This window comes from Hemitrygon akajei, chromosome 2 (genome assembly GCF_048418815.1).
Source record: "Hemitrygon akajei chromosome 2, sHemAka1.3, whole genome shotgun sequence".
Taxonomy (NCBI): Eukaryota; Metazoa; Chordata; class Chondrichthyes; order Myliobatiformes; family Dasyatidae; genus Hemitrygon; species Hemitrygon akajei.
In genome coordinates, this window is record NC_133125.1 from 181,259,835 (window position 1) to 181,282,016 (window position 22,182).

Here is a 22,182-nt window from a genome sequence, read left to right on the forward strand (position 1 = left end):
TTTTGGCACAGGGGCACGGGGGGGGGGGGGGGGGTGCGGTTGATGTTTTGCTTTGGACGGGTTGGTTTCCTGGTCTGTCTCTCTTTCATGACTGTCTGTGGGGAAGATGAATTCCAGGGTTGTATACTGCATCCGTATTGGATAATAAATGTACTTTGAACTTTGAATTGGGAATAATATCAGGCACGGATTGGGAGCCGTTCGCAGAGAACAAACAGAAGGAATAAATGGGTTTTGTTGGTGGGATTTGAGTAGTGGGGTTCTGCTGGGTTTTGTGCTGGCTAAAACTCAGCAGCATGGAAGCTGTAAGTGGGAAAAGTCTTTACCCACACAGCAAAACTCCAAAAGGGAGAGAGTCCTAGAGAATCTCACTCTCCTGACACAATGTTTGAAACTTCTTCAACACATAAATGATTCCCGAAGGTTCAATCGCTATAATCACCACTTACCTTTAACATTTTTAATATAGTCAGGTGGCAAGATTTTGCCGGTCACCAATGATGACGTGTTGCAAATAGCTCTCAAAACTTCTAGATACTCCAGCAGATTGACTTCTTCTGAACTGTGATGGCCGTAGCCTGCAGCCTGTCATTTCTCTTTTAAGTGGTACTTTTGAACCGACTGAATGATTTGGTGCTTTTGCTGGAAAATTCAGCGAACTAGACTCACAAGAGTGCAGGTATGGCTGGGTGACCATCACTAGGGGTGGATGCTGCATCGAAGGCTGATAGCCGTGACAAACCCGTGGTGGGCTCCATTTCTTTGTGCCAACTGAGGAGCTGAGTGAGATTAAAGCTGTACTTTGTAACTTCAAATCATTAAACTAGTTCAAAGGAAGACTCAGATGTTAGTGTAACTTTTGGTTAACTTTAAGCAAGGCACATACATATCACGTGGTAGTGTGGTGATTTATGCAATTCACTTATTTTACATATAAATCTTAATGAATTATTGAAATGAACAAGGACACTCAATCAATCAATATACTGTATATACAAGATTACTCAAACATTACATACATATTAAATGCATCCTGCTTAGCAATAAACCAATTCAATACAGAACACATCTCAATTCTATACACAGTATATTATATAATACATCTATTACATACAGCCATCCACAGCACAGTTGATTTTAAATTATCCCGTTCAGGCCTAGAGATGTAATTGGTGTGGAGGATTTCCTGCTCTTGTGGGATAGATAGCATCTTTCCTGACAAGGGGGATCACTCTGTTTGGCAGGTGAAACAAGGCTGTGCAACAATCTCAGAATCAGGGTCTGGGCCTGCCATGGTGGTTCTCTCAGCCCTGGACACCTCCTTTCGCCTTCGTTTTTATTCTTCTGCTTTGTGCATCTTGAACGTCTGAAGGTGCATTTAGTTCACTGGAGTATATTCTTATTAATCCTTCTATTGCTCCCTTTACAATCTGACCTCTCCTCCCTGGATTCCTCATCCACAACATTATCTGACGAATCCTCTGTTTTCAGATCTCCATTGGCTCCTTTCTGTTTGGCCTTCCATTCCTCCAGCTGGGCTTTGGCCTTTGCATCTACTTTTCCAAACAGCTTTTTGTCTCCCACCTGAAGTTCATGCGATAACTTTAACGCGCACAGAGTAGATTCCAGTTCTCTGTACTCACAAAAGTCGAAGACTTGCCACTTTCCTGAAGCTCCTTGAGCTCTCCTCCAGCTTGGAACCAAGCCCCGTTTCTCAAGCAACACACAGAAAATGCTGGAGGAACTCAGATGGCCAGGCAGCATCTCTGGGAAAGAGTACAGCTGACCTTTCGGGCTGAGGCCCTTTGGCAGGTGGATGGATCTCCTGTCAAGTTGTAGGTGTCTCAGTCGATCATGATCCCACAATGCTGGTCCTCTCATTTTACCACATTCTAGCACAATCTGACTTGTTGGTTGCTATATTTCATTGTTACAAATGTCATTCCCACGAGTTATCTTTTCTCCGGTACACGTTTGACAAATCTTATTGAATTTTTTGAAGAGGTTACGAGGAAAGTTGACGAGGGTAAAGCAGTGGATGTTGTCCATATGGATTTCTGTAAGGCCTTTGACAAGGTTCCACACGGAAGGTTAGTTAGGAAGGTTCAATCGTTAGGTATTAATATTGAAGTAGTAAAATGGATTCAACAGTGGCTGGATGGGAGATGCCAGAGAGTAGTGGTGGATAACTTTGTCAGGTTGGAGGCCGGTGACTAGTGGTGTGCCTCAGGGATCTGTACTGGGTCCAATGTTGTTTGTCATATATATTAATGATCTGGATGATGGGGTGGTAAATTGGATTAGTAAGTATGCAGATGATACTAAGGTAGGTGGCATTGTGGATAATGAAGTAGGTTTTCAAAGCTTGCAGAGAGATTTAGGCCAGTTAGAAGAGTGGGCTGAATGATGGCAGATGGAGTTTAATGCTGATAAATGTGAGGTACTACAATGGTAGGTACTGCTACCATTGAAAATGGTAGGTACTGCTGTGGTAGGAATAATCCAAATAGGACATACATGGTAAATGGTAGGGCATTGAAAAATGCAGTAGAACAGAGTGATCTAGGAATAATGGTGCATAGTTCCCTGAAGGTGGAATCTCATGTGGATAGGGTGGTGAAGAAAGCTGGCCTTTATAAATCAGAGCATTGAGTACAGGAGTTGGGATGTAATGTTAAAATTGTACAAGGCATTGGTAAGGCCGAATTTGGAGTATTGTGTACAGTTCTGGTCACCAAATTTAAGGAAAGATGTCAACACAATAGAGAGAGTACAGAGAAGATTTATTAGAATGTTACCTGGGTTTCAGCACCTAAGTTACAGGGAAAGATTGAACAAGTTAGGTCTTTATTCTTTGGAGCATAGAAGGTTGAGGGGGGGCTTGATAGAGGTATTTAAAATAATGAGGGGGAGAGATAGAGCTGACGTGGATAGGCTTTTTCCATTGAGAGTAGGGGAGATTCAAACGAGAGGACATGATTTGAGAGTTAGGGGGCAAAAGTTTAAGGGTAACACGAGGGGGAATTTCTTTACTCAGAGAGTGGTAGCTGTGTGGAACGAGCTTCCAGTAGAAGTGGTAGAGGCAGGTTTGGTATTGTCATTTAAAGCAAAATTGGATAGGTATATGGACAGGAAAGGAATGGAGGGTTATGGGCTGAGGGCAGGCCACTGGGAATAGGCGAGTGTAAGCGTCGGCATGGACTAGAAGGGCTGAGATGGCCTGATTCCGTGCTGTAATTGTTATATGGTTGTTGCCCTGCAGGCCTCAGGCTCCTGGAGCAGCTTCACTCACCTCATCACCGAACGGACTCAGCAGTTCGTGGTCTGCGTGTTTCTGTTTACTTCTTGTGTGATTCGTCCTCTTTTGAAAATTGCATATAACTGGTGATCTCGTATGTTTCTTTAGTAAATTCTACTGTGTTTGTTTTGTGAGTGCCTGCAAGAAGATGAATCTGAAGCTTGTATATGATATACATACTTCGATAATAAATTTGAACTTTGAAATCAGCATAATTACATATTTACAATAGTAGCACATCCCAACTAGCAGAAGCCCTTTGAAAATTCAATACTGGGGGGTGTTTTAAAAATCTCAGAGTACAAACTGCAGGCACCCAATATACCACGTTATATGTTGAAGGATGGTTCCATGAATGAACAACTAACCAGGTTAAGTGATGAAACGGATCTGTCCTGAACTGTAGCTGAAGTGTTAGGGATATACCGGTGATCACCACCGCCACTGCCGCGGCTACGGCTCATTCCTACCAGCTTTCTAACTCCAAAACATAAGAGTGAATTGAAAAGAAAATAATAGAGCAGGGCGATAAATATACGTACTTCATTATTTTTCACTTTAAGCAAGATGTGTACGTATGATATGGTGGTGTGATGACATATGCTATTGATGTATTTTATACTGTTACGTACCCCGTAACTGGGTCACTTACCAGCAAAGATAGAGAGGTCCGTTGAAGTCTGATGGTACTATTTTTAAAAGTTTTTATTTATAAAGGTGCACAAAAATAAGGTTAATACAAACATTCAGATAATATACGTCGTCAATACTCAATCTAAAGCGCGGGTATAGTAATAATCATCAATAAGAAGTAGCTCTATCGTTTGTCTAGGGGTAATATATTGTCCTTTGGAAATATGAAAGTCACTCAGTTCCTGCAAGCTTCTGGGTTTTGGGGACCGCTGGGTTTTCACTTGTTGGAGAGAGAGAGATTTGTGAGAAAAGAAACTTGCCCGGGTCTTTTGATGAGGCCAATCCGTTGAGTCGGGGGAGTTGGTTCCCCGTGGTTAGTTCAAGAAAATCGTTTCTGTGATACCCGCCACCGGCTCCCAGGCAAGGGAACCAAACGCACGTGGCTTCCTTCAAATGGCTGCCCGCTATTACGTGATCGCTAGCGTCTCTTCTGGTGCGTCTGAGGGGGCTGTTCCTACAGCCCCTCTTTTATCCTGACTGGCAGGATTGAAGATGTCAATCAGGTTGGTGGATGATGCAATCTCTCCCCGTCACCCAGCCCACTTTGCCCTGAAGGCTGTCACGTAGTATAGGATCGCAATCCACAAAGGTGTCTCCAAGAAACAATGGCCAATGTCGTGTTATTTTGCATCGCCGGGGTACGAGGTATCCGGCACGTCTCTCTCCCATTTCCTGGGTCCACTGACCCAGCCCCCCCACCCCCCCGTGCTCTTGCGATTCTCGCAAAGGAGGGGGCTGCGGGCATAACAATACCATAATGAATTATTTAAATAAAGAATGCTTAATCAAACAATAGATTTACAATGTTACTCAAATATTACTGAAATATTAAATACACAACATTCTCCCTGTGACTGCATGGGCTTCCTTGCACATTCCAAAGACGTACAGTTAGGGTTAGTGAATTGTGGGCATATGCTGTGTGGCAATACCTACAGACTGCCACCAGCACAACCCTCACTGATTCGATTTGATGCAAACGACGCATCCCACTGTATGTTTCCATGTGTGGAAGTACAGGTGAAAATGTGGTCATGATAAAGGGTCTCAGCCTGAAACCTTGGATCTTGATTCCTCTCCATTGATGCTGCCGGCTCTGCTGAATTCCTCCACCTTCTTGTGTGTGTTACGACTTTCCAGCATCTGTAGAGATCTTTTATCTTTAACAATGTGCGAATAGCAGGAACATTCATCAATGTCTTCCCCCCCCCCCCGTGTTATTTGAATGGGACAGAATCAGAATGCCTCACACCCAATTTCGCTAGTCATAGTTGGAAGTTAAATTATACAAGTCTTATTTTCTAAAGGCTGATTTTCATTTTAGTTCATTCATCACGGTGCTATCCATAATGTCATAACTCCAGAATCTTCCCGACCAGTCCCATCCATTCAAAATCAACGATTTGACCAGGAATAATAGAAACAATATTCTAAAATTTGCTGATGTCATAAAACTAAGCAGTATGTGAGTCATAAAGAAATCCTAAGAGGCTTTGAGAGGATGAAAAGTAGCCGAGAGAGAGTGCATGAAGCATTGTACACAGAAGAGAACGTGGTTTAACGTTTTGCAGAAACAGAATAGAAATGCCGAATATGTTTAATAATGTGTAATTTTCGGAAATGTTGCTGTTTATAGGTGTGCTGACACATTCGTCATTCAAGGCCAACAGACAGCTGTAAAAGGATAAGGTTCGTATTTATTCCAGAAGGCTTTATATAAAATGCTAACACCATATTATCATAATTACATAATGCCTTGGTTAAATCACACCTGGACTATTGAGTAGCATTGCTGACACCACCCACCCTGCAAACTCTCTTTTCAAAGAGCTCCCTTCTGAAAAGCACTGCAGGTCTATTAAAATAAAACTTCACGCCGTCTTAAAAGTTTCTTCTCCCAGGCGGAGAATGTGATCAAACATTCTGGTTAGCCACCCTCTCTGTCTATTACCCCAGTCACTGCACTGCAAACACTTAAAACCACATTTACAATGCAGTTTACATTGCAAAAACATACATTTTATTCCATTTCCATACCGTAACATCTGATTTTACTTTTTATAGTTGTGGAATGTTGCGCCAACACACCACGACAAATTCTTAATACTTGTAAATGTTTATGGTGAATAAAGTTGCTCCTTGACTACGTTTGACCTCCTAACCTACAGAAAGATAAAACCTGCAGTAAAGGGCCTGAAAGAACGGCAGGACTGACACATAAAGGACATTTTGTAGGCCGCATGTGTTACTCTGGAACAGGTTGCAGGAGTGTCTGACCACAACAATGACATTCCATCAGACAGGAGGTACAGAAACCTTAGGAGCCCACCAACAGTTATCAAACTTCAACCATCAGGCTTCTGAACCAGCATGGATAACTTCACTCACCACAACACTGAACTGATCCCACGACCTATGGACCCACTTTTAAGGACTGCACAACTCAGGTTCTCAGTATTATTTATTTATTTTTAATTATTTGCACTATTTGTCTTCATTTGCACTTTGGTTGTTTGGGTCTCATTATCTGCAGTCTTTACTGTCCTGTAAATGCCCGCAAGAAGATGAATCTCGAGGTAGATTTTGGTGACATATACTCTACGCACTTTGATGTGCCTCAGGTGCTCCTCCCGCTTCCCTTTCTTCCAGGATCTTCTGTTCTCTCTCATCAGATTCCTCCAGCCCGTTATCTCTTTCACCAATCGACTTCCCAGCTATTTACTTCACTCCTCCCCCTCTCCCAGTTTCACCCATCACCTACAAAGTGTTGGAGGAACTCAGCAGGCCAGGCAACATCTTTGGAAGAGAGTAAACAGTCGATGTCTCTGCCCAAAAATTTGACTGTTGACTCTTTTCCACAGATACTGCCTGGCCTGCTGAGTTCCTCCAAGATTTTGTGTGCGTTGTCTATGTACTTTGATAATACATTTACTTCGGACTCACACCAAGTCCAGGAACAGCCACTTTCTCATCAGACAGTTACCTGGCATCAAGAGAGCAAATCCAGCGGACATGGTTTGTCACCAGTACTGCCCAGTCCCCCTCACTAGCACAGGGGCAGGGTGGTCAACCTGACGTAGCAAGTGGTACAAGGCCTGTGGAGGCAAGCTCACTGCACCACACATTAAAAAGTAGAGATTAGCCTCTTTCAGTAATCGTACAGTACGTCTGAACGTATAGTGGAATGTCGTTTGTCTCAACGACCAACACAGTCCAAGGATGTGCTGTCCTGTGCTTTCTCACCCCGCATTCTGTTTTCTCGGAATCACTATATTCCTTAATCTGTGGGTATTTTTCTTTTTTTTCTCTTGATGTACAGAAGTCTGAAATTATCCTCCTGGATGGCAGGCAAACAGGATATTTTCTAAGTATGTGTGACAATAATTAACCAATCACACTGTCTCTCTTTTTCCATTCCCCATTCTCCTCTCTGGTTGCCTCATTTCCTTTCTTCCATGGCCCTCTATCCTCTCCTATCAGATTTTTCCTTCTTCAGCCCTCTCCCTATTCCACCTATACCCTGCCAGCTTGTTACTTCAACACCACAACCACACCCACCCATCTTCCCCCCCTCAGCTATCACCTGTCGGCTGGAACACCTTCCCTTCCCCCATCCTTTACAGTCACGGTGAAGGGGCTCAGCTCAATATGCCACCTGTTTGGCCCTCTCCATTGATGCTGCCTGATCTGATGAGTTCCTCCACAATTGTGTATATTGTTCTGGATTTCCAGCATCCGCAGAATCCATTCAACAGGCAGGGTTGAATCACAAAGGGACGAATGGACAAGGGGAGTCCCAGCTGAAGCTCCCAGGAGAAGCTTTCCCTTATCAGAAACCCCCCGAGACCCACATTCCTCTGCTTTAGAAGATACTCCAAGGTACTGCCTGTGCCCTAGTGATGTGCAGATCGGTTGTCTCAAGTCATTGATTACCTCTCAATCAGCAGCCACATCAGCTTGTTGGTGGAGAAGCTGAAGGAGGTGAACGATGTGGGCGGCACCGCTGCCTGTATCCGAGAGACATCGGTGTGCGCAAAGGTGACATGCAGTCTAACAGTGAGTCCCTTTCCTTGTGATTGCAAGACCCTGTTTGACATTGGTAATGTGCAACGCTGCAGGTCTGGCAGACAGCACGGGAGCCTCGGTTGTAGTGAAGGCCTGGCCTCGGAACGTGGCATCACCTGTTTGCAGCTGCCTGCGAGAGAGGGGTTAGAGTCGGTGTGCTCCATTAGAGTCAGCAGAAGGTGATGTATTGTATTCGACTGCAGACTGCTGCTGCAGAACCCAGGGATTTGGACAATATTTTTTGCGACTGTACTTCACCGCTGTCTTATAGTATATTCGCCATGTGTGTCCTGTGCTCTGTATGACTGTTGGTACACTCTGGCCCTGTTTTGTTTGGCTGTACTCGTGTCTAGTTGACTGGCAATTGAACTTGAACTTGAACACAGCTATTACTACATTTCTGTTTGTGAGATCTTGCTGTGCAAATCGCCGGCATTGTAGGAGGACACCACTGACTGCAGAGAGCTCTGGGACGTCCAGAGGCTGCACCAGGGAACACCGGGCCTCAGAAACAGATTCCCATTGTCAGTCATCACACTTACATTGAAACACACAGCAAAATGTCTCGTTTGCTTTAACAACCAACACAATGCAAGGATGTGCTGGGGGCAGCCCAAGTGTCGCCACGTACTTGGCACAGACATATCATACTCACCATCTTTTATTTTATTAATTTCACTTGGCAATACAGGGCGCAGTTGGCCTTCCGGCCCTTTGAGTCACGGCCCCAGCAAGCCCACAGACCCAATTAGCCCTGACCTAATCACGGAACGGTTTACAATCCGATTCGCCTGCCTGGTATGTCTTTGGTTTGTGGGAGGAAAGCAGAGCGCCTGGGGAAAACCCACACCTTCCATGGGAAGGATGGCCAGAAGCTCCTTACAGAACGGTGACAATTTCCAGAGTTGTAACAGGGTTGCTCTAACTGCTACACTACCTGACACCCTTCGGCATCGTGTTCAACAGAACATCAGAGTGATAACAACAAAACAACAACCTTTACTCCCTCCCATCACCCACCCAATCTCTCTCTCACACACACACACACACACACACACACACACACACACACACACACACACACACACACACACACACACACACACACACACACACACACACACACACACACACACACACACACACACACACACACACACACACACGTCTCTGACTCCCCCAATTACACACAGACAGGTCTCTGACTCCCCCAATTACACACAGACAGGCCCCTCGACCCCAAGACAGGCCAGCTCAGAACTTTCCTCTGTGAAATGGTGGTAAAAGTAATGCAGAGCAACCTTGTTTAACAATACTTGACACCAAGCCACTGGAGAGGTGCAAATGACATCAGTTGGTAGAGTCAGCTGCCGAAAATAACTTGTTACTCACAGCACGCGGTTACTCCGGCACTGGGAAGATAAATTTTAAACAAAACAGCATCTGGGCTCCTTCAGTGAAACAGTCCTTTAGAATTTCTAATTCCCCCAAAATTAGCTTTTCTCCCCCCATTTGTCACATCTCCATCAAAACCTTCTTAGAGGTCGTGATGAGGCTGGTGAGTTCCTGAGAGCTGAGAGCGCGGCCCTCTGGAGTTTAGCTACCTGGCTCTTCGCTCTTGGTGGAGTCCCCCATGGCAGTAAGGTCGAGGAGGAGAATCCGGACGAAGAACAATGGTGGAGCTGGCCGAAGATGATGCCATATCACAGTGGCAGTGAAAGCGGAGGAAGTCTACAGCAGTGGTCGTCTTGTATTCCATGTTACTGGACCCTGACTCCGATCTGTCAAAGACTGTGCGGTGGTTGCCCGCCGATCAGCCTGCCCATGTTAAACAAAGTCACACACAGACTTTCTCCAGTAACAGGATTCACTCAGCACCTTAGGAGAACATCGGACGTGAGTCGAGTGACCGCACTATGTCAAAACGGACAGTGAATGCGCTGTTATGTGACATTGTCTGAGGATTGTGCTGGGGGAGCCCCACACTTCCGACGGGAACATAGCACACCCACAATGCACCAACCCTAACACCCAAGCATCTTTGGAATGAGGAGGATACTGGAGCACCCAGAGGACACCCAGGCAGCCGTGGGGAAAACATACAAACTTCTTACAGATGGTGACAGGAACTGAATCACAATCGGTGATCACGAGCGTTGTCAAGTGATTACACTAACTGCTATGCTACTACGTCTCTATGTTACACTTCATGATCCAAAAATTGTTTTATTTATTTTTTTACAACCAATAAAATATATTTTGAAGCGATCACTGTTGAAACAGGACATAAGGCACCTGATTTGTGCAGAGCAAGATCCCATTCAATACAATAGAAGTTATTAAGTGACCTTCTCTTAAAGGAACTCAGCAGGCAAGGCAGCATCTTTAGAAAAGAGTTAACAGTCAACATTTCAGGCCAAGACCCTTCATCAGGACTGGAAAAAAGACTTCTCATCTCTCAAGTCAATGAACATTGACTTCTCTAACTTCCGTTAATGCCCCTCCTCCCCTTCTTACCCCATCCCTGACATATTTAGTTGTTTGCCTGTTCTCCATCTCCCTCTGGTGCTCCCCCCCCCTCCTTTCTTTCTCCTGAGGCCTCCCGTCCCATGATCCTTTCCCTTCTCCAGCTCTGTATCACTTTTGCCAATCACCTTTCCAGCTCTTAGCTTCATCCCACCTCCTCCGGTCTTCTCCTATCATTTCGCATTTCCCCCTCCCCCCACTACTTTCAAATCTCTTACTATCTTTCCTTTCGGTTAGTCCTGACGAAGGGTCTCGGCCCGAAATGTCAACAGCGCTTCTCCCTATAGATGCTGCCTGGGCCTGCTGTGTTCCACCAGCATCTTGTACGTATCACTTGGACTTCCAGCATCTCTTGTTTGTGATTCTCTTAAAGGTACATTGATCATTCACCGGGGCATGATATGCTCTCTCAGTTCTGCACTGGGAGCATGACTCAGGATTTCTGGGCTTGTGTTCCTGTTTATGGAGTACTACTACACAAAAACAGGCACTTCGGCCCATTCAGTGTATGCCAAACTATTACTCTGCCTAGTTCCATTGACCTCAAACCAGACCATAGCTTTCCATACCCCTCTCAACCATGTACTTATCCAAACTTCTCTTAGACATTGCAATCGAACCTGCATCCTCCACTTCTGCTAACAACTTATTCCACACTTTCAGAAGTTTCTCGCCCTTGGGGACCCCTTAAACATTTCACTTTTAACCCTTAACCCATGACCTCTAGTTCTAGTCTTACTCAACCTCAGAGGAAAAGTCTGCTTACATTTAGCCTGTCTACAATATGCCTCACATAATTTTATATACCTCTATCAAATTTCCCCACCATTGAAGGCATCTTCAAAAGGCGATGCCTCAAAATGGCAGTATATATCATTAAGGCCCCCCACCATCAAGGACGTGCCCTCTTCTCATTGCTACCATCAGAGAGGAGGAACACACTCAATGTTTTAGGAACAGCTTCTTATCCTCTGCCATCAGATTTCTGAATGCACAATGAACCCATGAACACCACCTCGCTATTTTTTTTGCTATTTGTACTACTTATTTATTTTTACTGATATTTATTATGATTTATAGTATGTGTTATTTATTGCACTGTACTGCTGCCACGAAACAAATTTCACAGCGTGCGTCAGTGCTAACCAACCTGATTCTCATTTTGAAATCTCCCTTCATTATCCGACACTCCAGGGAATAAAGTCCTAAACTATTCGACCTTTCCTTGTAACCCCGGGCCTCAAATCTCAGCAACATCCTTGTAAATTTGTCTGGTAGAATTGTCTGGGTATGTGGGCAAGTGGTAGAATTGCCTCTGGTAGGTGGGTGAGTGGTAGAATTGTCCCGGTATGTGGGCAAGTGGTAGAATTGCCTCTAATAGGTGGGTGAGTGGTAGAATTGTCTGGGTATGTGGGCAAGTGGTAGAATTGCCTCTAATAGGTGGGTGAGTGGTAGAATTGTCCAGGTATGTGGGCAAGTGGTAGAATTGCCTCTGGTAGGTGGGTGAGTGGAAGAATTGTCCCGGTATGTGGGCAAGTGGTAGAATTGTCCGGGTATGTGGGCAAGTGGTAGAATTGCCTCTAATAGGTGGGTGAGTGGTAGAATTGTCTGAGTATGTGGGCAAGTGGTAGAATTGCCTCTGGTAGGTGGGTGAGTGGTAGAATTGTCCCGGTATGTGGGCAAGTGATAGAATTGTCCGGGTATGTGGGCAAGTGGTAGAATTGTCCGGGTATGTGGGCAAGTGGTAGAATTGCCTCTGGTAGGTGGGTGAGTGGTAGAATTGTCCCGGTATGTGGGCAAGTGGTAGAATTGTCCAGGTATGTGGGCAAGTGGTAGAATTGCCTCTAATAGGTGGGTGAGTGGTAGAATTGTCTGGGTATGTGGGCAAGTGGTAGAATTGTCTGGGTATGTGGGCAAGTGGTAGAATTGCCTCTAATAGGTGGGTGAGTGGTAGAATTGCCTCTAATAGGTGGGTGAGTGGTAGAATTGTCTGGGTATGTGGGCAAGTGGTAGAATTGTCTGGGTATGTGGGCAAGTGGTAGAATTGCCTCTAATAGGTGGGTGAGTGGTAGAATTGCCTCTAATAGGTGGGTGAGTGGTAGAATTGTCTGGGTATGTGGGCAAGTGGTAGAATTGTCTGGGTATGTGGGCAAGTGGTAGAATTGTCTGGGTATGTGGGCAAGTGGTAGAATTGCCTCTAATAGGTGGGTGAGTGGTAGAATTGCCTCTAATAGGTGGGTGAGTGGTAGAATTGTCTGGGTATGTGGGCAAGTGGTAGAATTGCCTGGGTATGTGGGCAAGTGGTAGAATTGCCTCTAATAGGTGGGTGAGTGGTAGAATTGTCTGGGTATGTGGGCAAGTGGTAGAATTGTCTGGGTATGTGGGCAAGTGGTAGAATTGTCTGGGTATGTGGGCAAGTGGTAGAATTGCCTCTAATAGGTGGGTGAGTGGTAGAATTGCCTCTAATAGGTGGGTGAGTGGTAGAATTGTCTGGGTATGTGGGCAAGTGGTAGAATTGTCTGGGTATGTGGGCAAGTGGTAGAATTGCCTCTAATAGGTGGGTGAGTGGTAGAATTGCCTCTAATAGGTGGGTGAGTGGTAGAATTGTCTGGGTATGTGGGCAAGTGGTAGAATTGTCTGGGTATGTGAGCAAGTGGTAGAATTGCCTCTAATAGGTGGGTGAGTGGTAGAATTGCCTCTAATAGGTGGGTGAGTGGTAGAATTGTCTGGGTATGTGGGCAAGTGGTAGAATTGCCTCTAATAAGTGGGTGAGTGGTAGAATTGTCTGGGTATGTGGGCAAGTGGTAGAATTGCCTCTAATAGGTGGGTGAGTGGTAGAATTGCCTCTGGTAGGTGGGCAAGTGGTAGAATTGTCCAGGTATGTGGGCAAGTGGTAGAATTGCCTCTAATAGGTGGGTGAGTGGTAGAATTGCCTCTGGTAGGTGGGTGAGTGGTAGAACTGTCCCGGTATGTGGGCAAGTGGTAGAATTGCCTCTAATAGGTGGGTGAGTGGTAGAATTGTCTGGGTATGTGGGCAAGTGGTAGAATTGCCTCTAATAGGTGGGTGAGTGGTAGAATTGCCTCTGGTAGGTAGGTGAGTGGTAGAATTGCCTCTGGTAGGTGGGCAAGTGGTAGAATTGTCCCGGTATGTGGGCAAGTGGTAGAATTGTCCCGGTATGTGGGCAAGTGGTAGAATTGTCCAGGTATGTGGGCAAGTGGTAGAATTGCCTCTAATAGGTGGGTGAGTGGTAGAATTGTCCCGGTATGTGGGCAAGTGGTAGAATTGTCCGGGTATGTGGGCAAGTGGTAGAATTGTCCCGGTATGTGGGCAAGTGGTAGAATTGCCTCTGGTAGGTGGGTGAGTGGTAGAATTGTCCCGGTATGTGGGCAAGTGGTAGAATTGCCTCTGGTAGGTGGGTGAGTGGTAGAATTGTCCCGGTATGTGGGCAAGTGGTAGAATTGTCCGGGTATGTGGGCAAGTGGTAGAATTGTCCGGGTATGTGGGCAAGTGGTAGAATTGTCCGGGTATGTGGGCAAGTGGTAGAATTGCCTCTGGTAGGTGGGTGAGTGGTAGAATTGTCCCGGTATGTGGGCAAGTGGTAGAATTGTCTGGGTATGTGGGCAAGTGGTAGAATTGCCTCTAATAGGTGGGTGAGTGGTAGAATTGTCTGGGTATGTGGGCAAGTGGTAGAATTGTCTGGGTATGTGGGCAAGTGGTAGAATTGCCTCTAATAGGTGGGTGAGTGGTAGAATTGTCTGGGTATGTGGGCAAGTGGTAGAATTGTCTGGGTATGTGGGCAAGTGGTAGAATTGCCTCTAATAGGTGGGTGAGTGGTAGAATTGCCTCTAATAGGTGGGTGAGTGGTAGAATTGTCTGGGTATGTGGGCAAGTGGTAGAATTGCCTCTAATAGGTGGGTGAGTGGTAGAATTGTCCCGGTATGTGGGCAAGTGGTAGAATTGCCTCTGGTATGTGGGCAAGTGGTAGAATTGTCCAGGTATGTGGGCAAGTGGTAGAATTGCCTCTGGTAGGTGGGTGAGTGGTAGAATTGTCCCGGTATGTGGGCAAGTGGTAGAATTGTCCGGGTATGTGGGCAAGTGGTAGAATTGCCTCTGTTAGGTGGGTGAGTGGTAGAATTGTCCCTGTATGTGGGCAAGTGGTAGAATTGTCCGGGTATGTGGGCAAGTGGTAGAATTGCCTCTAATAGGTGGGTGAGTGGTAGAATTGTCTGGGTATGTGGGCAAGTGGTAGAATTGTCTGGGTATGTGGGCAAGTGGTAGAATTGCCTCTAATAGGTGGGTGAGTGGTAGAATTGTCTGGGTATGTGGGCAAGTGGTAGAATTGTCTGGGTATGTGGGCAAGTGGTAGAATTGCCTCTAATAGGTGGGTGAGTGGTAGAATTGTCTGGGTATGTGTGCAAGTGGTAGAATTGTCTGGGTATGTGGGCAAGTGGTAGAATTGCCTCTAATAGGTGGGTGAGTGGTAGAATTGCCTCTAATAGGTGGGTGAGTGGTAGAATTGTCTGGGTATGTGGGCAAGTGGTAGAATTGTCTGGGTATGTGGGCAAGTGGTAGAATTGCCTCTAATAGGTGGGTGAGTGGTAGAATTGTCTGGGTATGTGGGCAAGTGGTAGAATTGCCTCTAATAGGTGGGTGAGTGGTAGAATTGTCTGGGTATGTGGGCAAGTGGTAGAATTGCCTCTGGTAGGTGGGTGAGTGGTAGAATTGTCTGGGTATGTGGGCAAGTGGTAGAATTGCCTCTAATAGGTGGGCAAGTGGTAGAATTGCCTCTAATAGGTGGGTGAGTGGTAGAATTGTCTGGGTATGTGGGCAAGTGGTAGAATTGCCTCTGGTAGGTGGGTGAGTGGTAGAATTGTCCGGGTATGTGGGCAAGTGGTAGAATTGTCCCGGTATGTGGGCAAGTGGTAGAATTGTCTGGGTATGTGGGCAAGTGGTAGAATTGTCTGGGTATGTGGGCAAGTGGTAGAATTGCCTCTAATAGGTGGGTGAGTGGTAGAATTGTCTGGGTATGTGGGCAAGTGGTAGAATTGTCTGGGTATGTGGGCAAGTGGTAGAATTGCCTCTAATAGGTGGGTGAGTGGTAGAATTGCCTCTAATAGGTGGGTGAGTGGTAGAATTGCCTCTAATAGGTGGGTGAGTGGTAGAATTGTCTGGGTATGTGGGCAAGTGGTAGAATTGCCTGGGTATGTGGGCAAGTGGTAGAATTGTCCGGGTATGTGGGCAAGTGGTAGAATTGCCTCTAATAGGTGGGTGAGTGGTAGAATTGCCTCTAATAGGTGGGTGAGTGGTAGAATTGTCTGGGTATGTGGGCAAGTGGTAGAATTGTCTGGGTATGTGGGCAAGTGGTAGAATTGCCTCTAATAGGTGGGTGAGTGGTAGAATTGTCTGGGTATGTGGGCAAGTGGTAGAATTGTCTGGGTATGTGGGCAAGTGGTAGAATTGCCTCTAATAGGTGGGTGAGTGGTAGAATTGCCTCTAATAGGTGGGTGAGTGGTAGAATTGTCTGGGTATGTGGGCAAGTGGTAGAATTGCCTCTAATAGGTGGGTGAGTGGTAGAATTGTCTGGGTATGTGGGCAAGTGGTAGAATTGCCTCTAATAGGTGGGCAAGTGGTAGAATTGCCTCTGGTAGGTGGGCAAGTGGTAGAATTGTCCAGGTATGTGGGCAAGTGGTAGAATTGCCTCTAATAGGTGGGCAAGTGGTAGAATTGCCTCTGGTAGGTGGGCAAGTGGTAGAATTGTCCCGGTATGTGGGCAAGTGGTAGAATTGTCCCGGTATGTGGGCAAGTGGTAGAATTGCCTCTGGTAGGTGGGCAAGTGGTAGAATTGTCCAGGTATGTGGGCAAGTGGTAGAATTGTCCCGGTATGTGGGCAAGTGGTAGAATTGTCCGGGTATGTGGGCAAGTGGTAGAATTGCCTCTGGTAGGTGGGCAAGTGGTAGAATTGCCTCTGGTAGGTGGGTGAGTGGTAGAATTGTCCCGGTATGTGGGCAAGTGGTAGAATTGTCTGGGTATGTGGGCAAGTGGTAGAATTGTCCGGGTATGTGGGCAAGTGGTAGAATTGTCCAGGTATGTGGGCAAGTGGTAGAATTGCCTCTGGTAGGTGGGCAAGTGGTAGAATTGCCTCTGGTAGGTGGGAGAGTGGTAGAATTGTCCCGGTATGTGGGCAAGTGGTAGAATTGCCTCTAATAGGTGGGCAAGTGGTAGAATTGTCTGGGTATGTGGGCAAGTGGTAGAATTGCCTCTGGTAGGTGGGTGAGTGGTAGAACTGTCCCGGTATGTGGGCAAGTGGTAGAATTGCCTCTAATAGGTGGGTGAGTGGTAGAATTGTCTGGGTATGTGGGCAAGTGGTAGAATTGCCTCTAATAGGTGGGTGAGTGGTAGAATTGCCTCTGGTAGGTAGGTGAGTGGTAGAATTGCCTCTGGTAGGTGGGCAAGTGGTAGAATTGTCCCGGTATGTGGGCAAGTGGTAGAATTGTCCCGGTATGTGGGCAAGTGGTAGAATTGTCCAGGTATGTGGGCAAGTGGTAGAATTGCCTCTAATAGGTGGGTGAGTGGTAGAATTGTCCCGGTATGTGGGCAAGTGGTAGAATTGTCCGGGTATGTGGGCAAGTGGTAGAATTGTCCCGGTATGTGGGCAAGTGGTAGAATTGCCTCTAATAGGTGGGTGAGTGGTAGAATTGTCTGGGTATGTGGGCAAGTGGTAGAATTGCCTCTGGTAGGTGGGTGAGTGGTAGAATTGTCCCGGTATGTGGGCAAGTGGTAGAATTGTCCCGGTATGTGGGCAAGTGGTAGAATTGTCCCGGTATGTGGGCAAGTGGTAGAATTGTCCGGGTATGTGGGCAAGTGGTAGAATTGCCTCTGGTAGGTGGGTGAGTGGTAGAATTGTCCCGGTATGTGGGCAAGTGGTAGAATTGTCTGGGTATGTGGGCAAGTGGTAGAATTGCCTCTAATAGGTGGGTGAGTGGTAGAATTGTCTGGGTATGTGGGCAAGTGGTAGAATTGTCTGGGTATGTGGGCAAGTGGTAGAATTGCCTCTAATAGGTGGGTGAGTGGTAGAATTGCCTCTAATAGGTGGGTGAGTGGTAGAATTGTCTGGGTATGTGGGCAAGTGGTAGAATTGTCCGGGTATGTGGGCAAGTGGTAGAATTGCCTCTAATAGGTGGGTGAGTGGTAGAATTGTCCCGGTATGTGGGCAAGTGGTAGAATTGTCCGGGTATGTGGGCAAGTGGTAGAATTGCCTCTAATAGGTGGGTGAGTGGTAGAATTGTCCGGGTATGTGGGCAAGTGGTAGAATTGTCCGGGTATGTGGGCAAGTGGTAGAATTGTCCAGGTATGTGGGCAAGTGGTAGAATTGCCTCTGGTAGGTGGGTGAGTGGTAGAATTGTCCCGGTATGTGGGCAAGTGGTAGAATTGTCCGGGTATGTGGGCAAGTGGTAGAATTGCCTCTGTTAGGTGGGTGAGTGGTAGAATTGTCCCTGTATGTGGGCAAGTGGTAGAATTGTCCGGGTATGTGGGCAAGTGGTAGAATTGCCTCTAATAGGTGGGTGAGTGGTAGAATTGTCTGGGTATGTGGGCAAGTGGTAGAATTGTCTGGGTATGTGGGCAAGTGGTAGAATTGCCTCTAATAGGTGGGTGAGTGGTAGAATTGTCTGGGTATGTGGGCAAGTGGTAGAATTGTCTGGGTATGTGGGCAAGTGGTAGAATTGCCTCTAATAGGTGGGTGAGTGGTAGAATTGTCTGGGTATGTGTGCAAGTGGTAGAATTGTCTGGGTATGTGGGCAAGTGGTAGAATTGCCTCTAATAGGTGGGTGAGTGGTAGAATTGCCTCTAATAGGTGGGTGAGTGGTAGAATTGTCTGGGTATGTGGGCAAGTGGTAGAATTGTCTGGGTATGTGGGCAAGTGGTAGAATTGCCTCTAATAGGTGGGTGAGTGGTAGAATTGTCTGGGTATGTGGGCAAGTGGTAGAATTGCCTCTAATAGGTGGGTGAGTGGTAGAATTGTCTGGGTATGTGGGCAAGTGGTAGAATTGCCTCTGGTAGGTGGGCAAGTGGTAGAATTGTCCGGGTATGTGGGCAAGTGGTAGAATTGTCCAGGTATGTGGGCAAGTGGTAGAATTGTCCCGGTATGTGGGCAAGTGGTAGAATTGCCTCTGGTAGGTGGGTGAGTGGTAGAATTGTCCCGGTATGTGGGCAAGTGGTAGAATTGTCCGGGTATGTGGGCAAGTGGTAGAATTGTCCCGGTATGTGGGCAAGTGGTAGAATTGTCCGGGTATGTGGGCAAGTGGTAGAATTGTCCCGGTATGTGGGCAAGTGGTAGAATTGTCCCGGTATGTGGGCAAGTGGTAGAATTGTCCGGGTATGTGGGCAAGTGGTAGAATTGTCTGGGTATGTGGGCAAGTGGTAGAATTGCCTCTAATAGGTGGGTGAGTGGTAGAATTGTCTGGGTATGTGGGCAAGTGGTAGAATTGTCTGGGTATGTGGGCAAGTGGTAGAATTGCCTCTAATAGGTGGGTGAGTGGTAGAATTGCCTCTAATAGGTGGGTGAGTGGTAGAATTGTCTGGGTATGTGGGCAAGTGGTAGAATTGCCTGGGTATGTGGGCAAGTGGTAGAATTGCCTCTAATAGGTGGGTGAGTGGTAGAATTGTCCGGGTATGTGGGCAAGTGGTAGAATTGCCTCTAATAGGTGGGTGAGTGGTAGAATTGCCTCTAATAGGTGGGTGAGTGGTAGAATTGTCTGGGTATGTGGGCAAGTGGTAGAATTGTCTGGGTATGTGGGCAAGTGGTAGAATTGCCTCTAATAGGTGGGTGAGTGGTAGAATTGTCTGGGTATGTGGGCAAGTGGTAGAATTGTCTGGGTATGTGGGCAAGTGGTAGAATTGCCTCTAATAGGTGGGTGAGTGGTAGAATTGCCTCTAATAGGTGGGTGAGTGGTAGAATTGTCTGGGTATGTGGGCAAGTGGTAGAATTGCCTCTAATAGGTGGGTGAGTGGTAGAATTGTCTGGGTATGTGGGCAAGTGGTAGAATTGCCTCTAATAGGTGGGCAAGTGGTAGAATTGCCTCTGGTAGGTGGGCAAGTGGTAGAATTGTCCAGGTATGTGGGCAAGTGGTAGAATTGCCTCTAATAGGTGGGCAAGTGGTAGAATTGCCTCTGGTAGGTGGGCAAGTGGTAGAATTGTCCCGGTATGTGGGCAAGTGGTAGAATTGTCCCGGTATGTGGGCAAGTGGTAGAATTGCCTCTGGTAGGTGGGCAAGTGGTAGAATTGTCCAGGTATGTGGGCAAGTGGTAGAATTGTCCCGGTATGTGGGCAAGTGGTAGAATTGTCCGGGTATGTGGGCAAGTGGTAGAATTGCCTCTGGTAGGTGGGCAAGTGGTAGAATTGCCTCTGGTAGGTGGGTGAGTGGTAGAATTGTCCCGGTATGTGGGCAAGTGGTAGAATTGTCTGGGTATGTGGGCAAGTGGTAGAATTGTCCGGGTATGTGGGCAAGTGGTAGAATTGTCCAGGTATGTGGGCAAGTGGTAGAATTGCCTCTGGTAGGTGGGCAAGTGGTAGAATTGCCTCTGGTAGGTGGGAGAGTGGTAGAATTGTCCCGGTATGTGGGCAAGTGGTAGAATTGCCTCTAATAGGTGGGCAAGTGGTAGAATTGTCCGGGTATGTGGGCAAGTGGTAGAATTGCCTCTGGTAGGTAGGTGAGTGGTAGAATTGCCTCTGGTAGGTAGGTGAGTGGTAGAATTGCCTCTGGTAGGTGGGCAAGTGGTAGAATTGTCCCGGTATGTGGGCAAGTGGTAGAATTGTCCCGGTATGTGGGCAAGTGGTAGAATTGCCTCTAATAGGTGGGTGAGTGGTAGAATTGTCCCGGTATGTGGGCAAGTGGTAGAATTGCCTCTGGTAGGTGGGTGTGGTAGAATTGTCCCGGTATGTGGGCAAGTGGTAGAATTGTCCGGGTATGTGGGCAAGTGGTAGAATTGTCCGGGTATGTGGGCAAGTGGTAGAATTGCCTCTGGTAGGTGGGTGAGTGGTAGAATTGTCCCGGTATGTGGGCAAGTGGTAGAATTGCCTCTAATAGGTGGGTGAGTGGTAGAATTGTCTGGGTATGTGGGCAAGTGGTAGAATTGCCTCTAATAGGTGGGGGAGTGGTAGAATTGTCTGGGTATGTGGGCAAGTGGTAGAATTGCCTCTAATAGGTGGGCAAGTGGTAGAATTGCCTCTGGTAGGTGGGCAAGTGGTAGAATTGTCTCTAATAGGTGGGCAAGTGGTAGAATTGCCTCTGGTAGGTGGGCAAGTGGTAGAATTGTCTGGGTATGTGGGCAAGTGGTAGAATTGCCTCTAATAGGTGGGGGAGTGGTAGAATTGTCTGGGTATGTGGGCAAGTGGTAGAATTGCCTCTAATAGGTGGGCAAGTGGTAGAATTGCCTCTGGTAGGTGGGCAAGTGGTAGAATTGTCCAGGTATGTGGGCAAGTGGTAGAATTGCCTCTAATAGGTGGGCAAGTGGTAGAATTGCCTCTGGTAGGTGGGCAAGTGGTAGAATTGTCCCGGTATGTGGGCAAGTGGTAGAATTGTCCCGGTATGTGGGCAAGTGGTAGAATTGCCTCTGGTAGGTGGGCAAGTGGTAGAATTGTCCAGGTATGTGGGCAAGTGGTAGAATTGTCCCGGTATGTGGGCAAGTGGTAGAATTGTCCGGGTATGTGGGCAAGTGGTAGAATTGCCTCTGGTAGGTGGGCAAGTGGTAGAATTGCCTCTGGTAGGTGGGTGAGTGGTAGAATTGTCCCGGTATGTGGGCAAGTGGTAGAATTGTCTGGGTATGTGGGCAAGTGGTAGAATTGTCCGGGTATGTGGGCAAGTGGTAGAATTGTCCAGGTATGTGGGCAAGTGGTAGAATTGCCTCTGGTAGGTGGGCAAGTGGTAGAATTGCCTCTGGTAGGTGGGAGAGTGGTAGAATTGTCCCGGTATGTGGGCAAGTGGTAGAATTGCCTCTAATAGGTGGGCAAGTGGTAGAATTGTCCGGGTATGTGGGCAAGTGGTAGAATTGCCTCTGGTAGGTGGGTGAGTGGTAGAATTGTCTGGGTATGTGGGCAAGTGGTAGAATTGCCTCTGGTAGGTGGGTGAGTGGTAGAATTGCCTCTAATAGGTGGGCAAGTGGTAGAATTGTCCGGGTATGTGGGCAAGTGGTAGAATTGTCCGGGTATGTGGGCAAGTGGTAGAATTGCCTCTAATAGGTGGGTGAGTGGTAGAATTGTCCCGGTATGTGGGCAAGTGGTAGAATTGTCCGGGTATGTGGGCAAGTGGTAGAATTGCCTCTGGTAGGTGGGTGAGTGGTAGAATTGTCCCGGTATGTGGGCAAGTGGTAGAATTGTCCGGGTATGTGGGCAAGTGGTAGAATTGCCTCTGGTAGGTGGGTGAGTGGTAGAATTGTCTGGGTATGTGGGCAAGTGGTAGAATTGCCTCTGGTAGGTGGGTGAGTGGTAGAATTGCCTCTGGTAGGTGGGTGAGTGGTAGAATTGTCTGGGTATGTGGGCAAGTGGTAGAATTGTCTGGGTATGTGGGCAAGTGGTAGAATTGCCTCTGGTAGGTGGGCAAGT

The 22,182-nt window shown here is 46.9% G+C and overlaps 1 protein-coding gene across 2 annotated transcripts in view; it reads right to left on the bottom strand.

The window, feature by feature from the left end:
- Positions 1 to 3,340: 3,340 nt before the first annotated feature.
- The window catches only part of LOC140718964 (potassium channel subfamily K member 6-like), a 49,485-nt gene continuing 30,643 nt past the window's right edge, over positions 3,341 to 22,182 (bottom strand). The window contains exon 4 of one of the 2 annotated variants that reach the window (XM_073033278.1): positions 3,341 to 3,436. The gene's annotated coding sequence lies outside the window, so the exon portion shown is untranslated. Of the gene's footprint in view, positions 3,437 to 4,018; positions 5,135 to 22,182 lie in introns of those variants that run through there. The other variant, XM_073033267.1, reaches the window with a different exon arrangement.